This window comes from Ostrinia nubilalis, chromosome 22 (assembly GCF_963855985.1).
Source record: "Ostrinia nubilalis chromosome 22, ilOstNubi1.1, whole genome shotgun sequence".
Lineage (NCBI taxonomy): Eukaryota > Metazoa > Arthropoda > Insecta > Lepidoptera > Crambidae > Ostrinia > Ostrinia nubilalis.
Window position 1 is genome coordinate 4614419 of NC_087109.1, and position 11016 is coordinate 4625434.

Genomic DNA, 11016 nt, shown 5'->3' on the forward strand with positions numbered 1-11016 from the left:
CACCCACAGCGCCATCTACGCAACTCATTATGAGAAGTGGCGGCCATATACCTTCTCCCTGCTACAATTTCTTCGCTCAACGTCTTAACGCTCGAGACCAACAACCAATCAGGAACGTTCCTCGTCCGCGATCAATTTTGCGCACCAATCCGCGGGTGCTAGCATTGTATAATTTAAAACAACGAAAATTTACTATTACTATTGTAACTCTTCATTTCTATCCACGGGATTACACACCAATTCTGAAAATCAAGGAGTTTCTTTTCAAAAATCCTGCAGTGCCAAGGCTATTCTGGTACATTTGGTCCTTCTCAGCCGAATACAACAAGCGAGCGACCTATCCGAGCTGCATATTCACCAGAAAACGCAAGATATCACAATATCAACCGGCGAAGCTATCTTCAAGTCACGTCTACGTATTGGACACCAGGACTTCAGGAGATGCAAAATCGGTACGGCCAGCCATCCGCAATATCCAAAAACCCTTGGTTTTCACTTGTGTAATACTGTGCATTTGCTAATTTCAGTACTTACCTACCTACGTACGCGCATCAAGTGTGTCGAGTGTTCAACAGCAGAGTGTCGTTGCTAATACCTGCTGCTTTCGCAGATCACTACGAACACTAAAACTGTAAGTACTCCTGCTTTTCACTAACTTACCGAAATGAGCAAAGAAAGTGAGGTGAGGGCACGTTCAAAGTCCCCTTGTAGTCTAACGGTCGATGGTATCTCATTCGAACAATCTAGTTTGCTAAGCAGCTTAAATAAAAAACGTGGAATAGTTAAAAGTAGGCTGACTAGATTCTCTAATTACCTAGATAGCATTAAAAGTAATGTGTTGTCTGAAAAATTACGTGCCGACTTGGCACTTCGCGTACAAGGTGCCAAGGGCCTGTACGCTGAGTTTAGTGATCTCCAAACTAAAATAGAGGAAATTGTGTCAGAAAGCGAAATAGATAGCCAATTATCTCAACGCGATTCATTTGAAGATTGCTACTATGACGTCCTAGCTCGGGCTGAATGTATGTTGGGCGGTGATCTGGTTGCTACAAGTTCTAAGTGTAGGAATAAAGTACAGGAATCGGTCAAATTACCTACCATTTCCATGCCAACCTTTGACGGTTCATACGAGCATTGGCTAGAATTTAGAGACACATTTTTATCTCTTGTGCATAATTCTAATGAGATTAGTAATATTCAAAAGTTTCACTATCTAAAATCATCACTAAAAAGCAGCGCAGCACAAGTGATTGAATCATTAGAGTTTTCCGCTGACAATTATTTAGTTGCATGGGAGTTATTGCTTAACCGTTACAATAATTCAAATTTATTGGTTAACAATCACATCAAGGCTTTATTTTCAATTCAAACGCTCACCAAGGAGTCACCTACATCCATTAGACACCTCATAGACACTATTTTAAAGAACCTACGTGCTTTAAAAATATTAGGCGAGCCCACTGATTCATGGGACACTTTAATTATTTATATTGTTGTCTCTAAATTGGATCAAACCACAGAACGCGAATGGGAACAATATAAATATAGTAATTTAATTGAAAATCGTGGCGACTCCAAGGTAGCTTTGAAAATAAATGATTTACTTCAATTTTTAAAGCACAGAGCAGATATGTTGGAAACTTTATCTAGTTCACACTGCAAAGGTAGCCAAAATAATTTAAATAAAAATCAAACAGCTACGCATGAACGTACTAAAGTGCATTGCAATGTTTCCAACAACAAGTCACAAAAGCCATCAAGTTGTGTGATGTGCAACGGTAAGCACCCACTTTATTCTTGTCAAAGGTTTTTAGATTCTGATTTACACACAAAGCTTAAACTTATTGATAATCACAAACTTTGCAAAAACTGCTTGCGTTCTGGTCATACGGTGAGCGATTGTAAGTTTGGGTCGTGTAGAAAATGCAACAAAAAACATAACTCCCTCATACACAGTGACGAACAAGGCACAAGTCCCGGCATGACCTTACTCTCAGCTAGTGCACTGACGACTGAATCGGATTGCCCGAGCGCATCCTGCGCATTGCCCAGCGCACAAATATCTGCATTCATTGCGCCGCGGCCGCCGCCGCCGGTCGCAGGCTCGCCCGATACGGCCGCTACGCACAATACAAACGAATGTGTTTACAACGCGCATTCCAACACACATGATTTAGACGTGCTACCGGTTTTGTTATCGACCGCACTGGTCGAGATAGCGGATAAACATCGTAACTATCATTTAGTACGCGCACTTCTTGACAACGGAAGTCAACGATGTTTTATCACAAAATCATTATGCGAACGATTAGACATTCCAGTTATACAGTCCACTACAGAAATACGAGGTGTGGGTAATTCTGTGTCACAATCCACGCAAATTTGTGACATCGAAGTAAAATCACGCATCAATACCTACTCCATGCGCATTAAGTGTTTCGTTCTACCGCAAATAACATCAACTTTGCCAGCTGTTAACATACAAAGCGCGCATTTTAGGATTCCTAAACATGTTCAGCTTGCAAATCCTCAATTTTTAGAGTCACAAGATATCGATTTATTAATAGGCGCAGATCGATTCTGGGACCTACTTATTGAAGGTAAAATGCGTTTACCTAACGGCCCGTTCCTCCAAAACACACAGTTAGGTTGGATAGTGTCGGGTTCTTTGAATTTATACGCACACAAAAATAAATCTATTCATTGCAACTTCAGTCAATCTTTAGATACACAACTTCGCCAATTTTGGGAGCTTGAAGAACTACCCAGGCTTCAGAATACGCTTAATGATGACGAGTTAGAGTGTGAAAAATCTTTTGTAAGCAATACTACACGCGATATTGACGGAAGGTTTTGTGTTCACATCCCACTTAAAGAATCAGCTGATACCTTGGGCGAGACGTATTCTCAAGCGGAGCGTCAATTTTTATCATTAGGAAAAAGATTAGATCGTGATCCTAAATACAAACAATTATACGCGACATTTCTACACGAACCCGAGATTATACTGAGCTCGGCTTCAGGATGTGACCAGTCTGACATCCCTGAACAAGCACTCACAGAAGTCAAACGTGAAGCAGTACATTCTTTTATAGCGGAACAACAATCCGGTACTTCACTATTTCCATTTCACAGATTCTCTCAATTCAACCGCATGAGTCGCGCAGCCGCATACGTACTCCGCTTTATTCATAATACGCGAAATAAAAATGACAGAATAATAGGACCGCTCAGTGTGGAAGAGTTGAGAGATGCTGTGAAAACATTAGCTAGACTTTCACAATTAGAATCATTTCCAGCAGAACATAAGCAATTGTTAGAAACAGGAAAACTAAAAAGAAATCATAATTTAGCCAAATTAAATTTATTTATTGATGACGACCAATTAATTTGAGTAGGAGGTCGTCTAGACAATTCTACCAGTTTCGACTTTGATAAAAAACACCCCATGCTAATATCAAGTAAACATGGCTTTTCAGTGCTGCTGTTCCGCCGCGAGCACGCGCAACTGCTGCACGCGGCTCCGCAGGCGCTGCTGTTCGCGCTGCGCGAGCGCTGGTGGCCGGTAAGGGGGCGTGATCTCGCAAAAAAGGTAATACGTCAATGTATTATTTGTACACGCTTAAGAGGTAAAACCGTAAACCCGATTATGGGACACTTACCTATGGAGCGAATCACGCCAACTTACCCGTTCATGCGATGCGGGGTAGACTATGCAGGCCCGGTGCTCGTACTGAATCGCAAAGGCAGAGGTGCTAAAACTGTAAAGTCGTACATTTGTTTGTTTATTTGTTTCGTTACACGCGCGATACACTTGGAACTTGTCAGCGATCTGACATCTGACGCATATTTTCTAGCCCTGAAACGATTTATCTCGCGTCGTGGCAGGCCGGAAGTAATCTTTTCAGACAACGGTAGGAATTTTGTAGGTTTGATGAATGAATTTAAGAAATTTTTAACGAATTGCTCATCCGATATTATCGAGTATGCTAGCAGCCAACAGATTAAATTTAAATTCATACCTCCATACTCTCCTCATTTTGGTGGTCTGTGGGAAGCAGGAGTAAAATCTTGCAAATATCACCTTAACCGTGTATTAGGCAACGCGCACCTAAATTTCGAAGAGCTATGCACATTATTAACGCAGGTGGAAGCTGTCCTTAACTCCCGTCCACTGAGTCCCCTATCCACAGATCCGCACGATCTTCAGCCTCTCTCTCCTGCTCACTTCCTGGTTGGTCGTCCGCTCGTTGCACCTGTAAGCGCCGACATGCAAGATACGCCGGTGCATCGACTTACTCGATATCAACGTGTTGAACAACTGCGCCAGCATTTTTGGTCACGTTGGACCAAAGAGTACATCTCGGAGATGCAGACGAGGATCAAGTGGAAGGAGAACACGGTCGACTTGCGACCAGACACGCTGGTTATCGTCAAGGATGACAACTTGCCTCCACTGAAATGGCAACTGGGACGCGTTAAGAACACGATTCATGGAAAGGATGGCATCGTGAGAGTTGCTGACATCCAAACAACATCCGGAGTCATCAGGCGCGCTGTAACCAAGATCTGTCCTTTACTATGGGATCAGCCAGAGATGGATCCTGCTAGTCTTTCGTAAGCTGGTGCTTCCAAGGCCGGGGGCATGTTTGGACACCCACAGCGCCATCTACGCAACTCATTATGAGAAGTGGCGGCCATATACCTTCTCCCTGCTACAATTTCTTCGCTCAACGTCTTAACGCTCGAGACCAACAACCAATCAGGAACGTTCCTCGTCCGCGATCAATTTTGCGCACCAATCCGCGGGTGCTAGCATTGTATAATTTAAAACAACGAAAATTTACTATTACTATTGTAACTCTTCATTTCTATCCACGGGATTACACACCAATTCTGAAAATCAAGGAGTTTCTTTTCAAAAATCCTGCAGTGCCAAGGCTATTCTGGTACAATAATATTTATCGATATGACCTCTACGGTCACACCCCGAGCACATCCCTAAAAGATTATGACAAGATACAGCGCGCGGGGCTGCTAACGACGCTCGGGGAGCTGTCAAAAGAACCTACATTAACGTTATTATAACTTTTTCTAGACCACACTCGTGACGTCACACGCATGACGTCATATGTATGCGTCGCCATTATGGAGGGACGGTGCAGAATTTTTGATGTTCGAGAAATAATGGAACCTTTTTTAAAAGTCGCGTTCTAAAGTTGAAAGATTTTCTTTTTCGTTCCTTGCTTTACTCGTTTATGTGGCCAGTGTTAGAGATAACAGAAGTTGTTTTTCAAAGATGCTGGCTGAAGAGTGTGTCAATAGTTTTTTTAATGGTTCTAAAATCAAAAATACTTTTCAAGCAAAGGTCAGGTAGAGGGTTGACGAATACTTGAACTTTATTCAAGTTCAAAATCGCAGAAATCTCATAAGCTATTTATTAAAAAAAAACATTGAAAATGTTTAAATATTTTGGGATATGTGGTAATATTAATAATCTTAATAATAACTCTTACCAATGATGACACCTTTATGTCTATACCGCTTATGCCTTACCTGAAAAACGAAAAATACATTGTTATACATTTTTGAAAGTTTAACAAACATCCTTCTATCCCCACAACCTTGTATTTTATAATGTTACTAGCTTTCCGCCTGCGGCTTCGCCCGCGTGGAATTTTGTCCGTCACAGAAAAACTTTATCGCGCGCGTCCCTGTTTCAAAAACCGGGATAAAAACTATCTCTATGCTAAATTTCATCAAAATCGGTTCAGTGGTTTAGGCGTGAAAGCAAGACAGACAGACAGACAGAGTTACTTTCGCATTTATAATATTATAATATTGATAACTAAAAAAACTACGGCCAAAAACGTGTAATTATAACCCCCAGCCCGTTTCCATTTACCAGGGCAGCATAAAACATGCTGAACTATCCGAAATTATCAACGCGGGCTTTGGAAGTGGAAATTCTAGATCCGACTGTGAGCTCGCCTTTTCACCCGCGTTTATCGGTACCAGGATCGCAGAGCAGCCGGCTACAAACTTCAGTGTTTACCGACTGTCTTCTGAAAACGCCACAGAGATCCGGTTTATGCTTAATTAAAAATTTTTCAAAGATGCTAAATGTGAAAGATGTTTGGCAATTTTACAGAACGGCTGAAAAATTAGTGTCTTAGAATATTTAATAATTTTGGGGAATCCGAAAAGTTATTAAGAAGTTGAGAATTTTAGCATTTTCATAAAGGATAAAAATATTGCAGACTTTCGTTATTTTATATAGCTTGCGCAGCTTACGCCCGTATTCCCAAACATTACTATGAGGTCTCACAGTGCGCGTCATAAACGAACCATGAAAGGCGTTAGACCTGTTAACGATTACAGAAACTCTTTTCCTTTTTGCATAAAACACCTAATTGTTAGTTTTTCAGCTCCATTCGGAAATACTACTTAGCTGAATGTTTTTGTCAAAAGACTTCTAAGCTGAACGGATTTCCACATGAACCGGTTCTGCGCTAGAATACACAGCACAATAATGTTTTTTATTTTAAACTTTCATGGTCACTAAAATAATAATTAGGGGGAAAACGCAGGCCGCTACGAACTGGGCAACATGGAAAGCATGGAAAGCATGGAAAGCATTGGGGGAGGCCTATATTCAGCAGTGGACGTCCAATGGCTGAGATGATGAACATAATAATTAATATTGACGGGATACCATGTATCTTAATTTTGAGTTTCCGATATTTCGGCACTGTTGCAAGTTACATTTTTCACTCGCAAGTCGCAAGTGTGTGGCGCTTAGGTCCGCGGTTAGGTATGTTTAGGGCCCGAGGGTCGCCATATTGGACATTTTGTATAAGTGTAGGCCCGAATGCCCGGACCCAAGGCAAATCCTCGACCCTTTTTGGGTAAGGTCCCGGACCGTGCCCGAGCCCCGAATTTGCGGATTTTTAAGGTAAAATTTATAAGGGGATGGGGGTGGTTGGAGAATCATGGGGAAGTATGAATTGCGGTGGACGCCCTGTATTATGCCTATTATAGTCCGATGTTTGAACACAGTGATTTGACCCATTGATTTTTTTGAGACTGGAATTGTCTTGGATGCGCCAAGGAATAAATGAAACAGCTGAAAATTTTATCAGAGAACTTAAAAAAGGTTATTTTTATGAATCTTCATAAATCTATTTTGTATCGGATTTAACTTATGTTCTTATTGAAAGATCTTAAGTACCTACCTATTATAAATAGATATTGTTGAGAGAGCGTTAAGAATATTTGTTTTACTTGACGTAAACAATTAAGGTATTGAAGTGTTTTCAATATTTCTCAATCCTAATAATATTAGATTTTAAACTTTCGCGTTCCATTTTCAACTAAAATAATAAGAACTAATATAATATTTATAAGAAAAGTTTGTGAGTATGGATGCATGATTGTAACTCTTTCATGCAAAACGACTGAACGGAATTTGATAAAACTTTACAGTATTATTTTTTTATAATCGGAACAACAGACTATGTTTTACGTTCAACAAAATGTTATGAATTCAATTTCAAGTGGGAGAAGCCGCGGGCAAAAGCTTATATTTCATAATTTTTCAAGGCAACAGGCCATACCAACCTTTTTAGCCACAATATTATGTTAATACTGTATTTCAAGCACAAAAATACACAACTACCCCCTTCTACATGTCTAAGCATGCGTCATAATGCTTCGTCCCGTCCGATAAGATTTATGTCCCTCTACGGTTGGGACGCTGGGACATCGGACTAAAGACCGTCGGTCATTTTGGGCGACGTATCTACGTAAAGTACTAGTACGCCAACAATATCTTTTGGTTTAGAAAATAATAAAGTAGCATAAAAAAGATTTTAAATAACTTGAAAAAAAAAGATATATTATAAAATTTGTGTACGCATGCGATTATACCATACACTAGCTGACCCGGCGAACTTTGTACCGCTTAAAATATGCCTATGTTCATCAAAAAAAATATTTTCTCTGCTACCCGGCCTTAATTTTGTCTTTAGTTAATGTCCTACTTTAAACTCGAGTCAACGTTCTATAATGGGAAATGATGTATCCACCTGTAAAGGCATATATTTTAATATTGTACCTACTCAACACTGTATAATTGTTATATGTAAAATTATATGTCGTTGGTGTATCTTTTTCAATAAATAAATAAATAAATAAAAATAAAGTAGGTTTCTAATTGTGAAATAATTTTTCAAATCGGTCCAGTAGTTTCGGAGCCTATTCAATACAAACAAAGACAATCGAATCTATCCTTTTTATAATTAAAGCACGAGTAGATAGTGTAGATTACATAATGCCCCAAAAGTATCAAGAAGAAACGCTTAGGTACGTCAATTTATGGCGACCCTAACCTTGAAGGATTAGAAAGGAGAAACAGGAAAATTCTTTCAAAAACAATGAAAATTGTTTTTCAGTAACTTGGATATACTCGCAAAGCGTATCATGTCATATGTGAGGTAATAATATGTGTATAACTGTATAATATGTATTTATACCTACCTAGTCTGTCTATCGTTAATTAGTTAATGAGCTAAGTGCTCGACCCAGACAGGCTATGTCATGTCATACCATGTCTACCTTGTCCAAACATTCCCAGAATTCCTCACACAAATAACCGTCTGTCCATTTATCACGAACAAGGTAAAAACAAAGAACAAATAAACATGTCGCTACCAGGATCACATGAGTCCTAATTGGTTTCAGCGTGCGAGAGCAATCCCTCATACGCATTACGTTTATAAATAGCTGGTGTGGGGCATCACGCGATCTCCTGCCTACCGCTGCGGCCCTGGTCCCTGGACCCTTCGGACCCTCGTCGACCCGGGCTAACTAGATAACGACAATATCGGAACGAAACTAAGGAAAAGTATTTGTATTCGGTAGCGCGGAACGGAATTAGGGGATGTGGGTCACATCATAACGGTGTGAATTAACATGTCTGTGAGATTCGTTTGTAGCAAACATAGTATATCAGTGTATGTTGACACTAATAAGCAAATTAAGCTCGAGAATCTAAGAGTAGGGTGTTCTAATCTCAACACGCACAGTCGCACATAGGTACGGAAGTGATGAAAGTCCATATTTAAATATTATTATCATTAATAATATCTAAATTAATATGATTCCCCTATGCGCCAAATATGTTTTTAAAAGACAAGTTAATTCACAGTAACTTCAAGTTCAAAAATGTAAGCAACTAATGATACTCAAGAAACTACAAATACAAACAAAAGAGAGTGCTCTTTCACTCTGTTTACGAAACAAAAATCAAAACATAAGTCAGCACCTCAATAAAACAATGGAACAGCCATCTTTGACCTGCTAAACGTGTACAGAGCTTTTTTCTTAATTAATTAAGTCTCAAATTGATTACTTTCGACGGGCAGGAAGGAATAAACCGGGTGGTGCGACCAGGAGCGCAGCGGGCGGCGGGGGTGCCGCCTTGCGTTGCGAGTGGGAAATGTGAAAGCAGACACACGAACCCCGCTGCTGCCCTGGTAGTGGCAGCAGAAACGTAATGAGGGTAATAGGAAATTAGAACAGTATTTTTGTTTCTTTTTTGGAATATTTTCTCTTATTTTTTCTTTTGGAGTATTACGGTTACCACAGAATAGTAATGAGTACTTGGTATTAATGACATGAATGTCTCAAACCAAAATAGGAAAATATACTACATTTTCCGAAAAAGATGAATGCTGAAAAGTATAAGTATTATTAAGTATACTTTGGTCTATGTCTAGGTAAGAACCTAATAAGACCTAAAACAACAAAACAGAAAAGTAACTTCAATTACTTATGTTATAAACTTAATTTGTATTATTGTTAAATGGAAATTATTAAAAATACAATACCTACTATTGAAATACAGATACACGTGCTTATTCTTATTTTAGTGTAGGCATTCATAATACAGCACATCCGAGTACAATCATAATCATAGTTATAATTATTTTACTAATTAGACAGACATAAGCCAGTGAAAGATAATAAATATCTAACGATACAAGTAGATTAATACTATTTTAGCCACATCTCTAATATACTGCTCATTGATAGGTTTAAGACAAAAATTTTAATCTATTGCTCAAATACAAGAACTTTTCCCAAAATCACGAAGTTAAATTTTTCCAAAGAAACCTTTCCGTGCAATTTATTTTTATAATCCCATTTTCCATATAAGCTAGTTCTCCTACTAAAAAAAAATAAAAAATAATATCAACCGCCTTTTTTGCCTTCCGTACATTAGACGGCCGTCGTGCCGGCGTACTAGCAGTTATTATTTACCGGCTTTATCATTTCGAAAATTTCATATTCCCAGCACTTGGACGCTTGAGGTTTAAAAGCGTAAGCGGGGGGGTACTTTTTGCCTACAAACCGTAGTTAGCAGAGGCATACTTACTAGGGGGACAGGGTGTTGCCAGCTCACTAAGAAATAATAACCGCGCCACATGCAAGAGGGTTGCTGGACACGACCGGATTTTTTGCCCGCATTGCTTATGCTGCCCTGGTAATTTATTTTCTTTGGTATTGCAAAAAAGGCTATTTTAAGGCTTCGGGGGTTTTCTGAGAAAGAAACGTAGGAAAATATTTATTTGGCTTAGCGCTAAACGTATTGGAATCTTTATTTTTTTTTTATAGAAAAAAATAATAAGGTCTTAAAATGAAAAGAATCCGTATTCCAATAATCTTTAGATACATATTAACAATCTTTACATAGTATAAAATAAAACAAAGTCGCTACCGTTGTCTGTTCGCTTAGATCCATTAAACTACGCAATGGATTTTAATGCAATTTTCAGCAATATTATAGATTGATTTAAGCATAAAATACATAGCACCCGTGTGAAGCCGGGGCGGATCGCTAGTATCCTTCTAAATGTAGAACGGTAATTAACATTCAACTATAAAATAATCTATAGGATTTAGGATATTAAGATTAAGGATCTAATTTTATGTACAGTGATTGAATAAATAAGA

At 39.0% G+C, this 11016-nt stretch overlaps 1 long non-coding RNA gene across 1 annotated transcript; it reads left to right on the forward strand.

The window, feature by feature from the left end:
• Positions 1-367: 367 nt before the first annotated feature.
• LOC135082942 (uncharacterized) lies at positions 368-4828 on the forward strand. The gene is made up of 3 exons (XR_010259528.1): positions 368-452; positions 528-631; positions 3480-4828. It is a non-coding gene; the product is annotated as an uncharacterized LOC135082942 (long non-coding RNA).
• The last annotated feature ends 6188 nt before the right edge of the window (positions 4829-11016 follow it).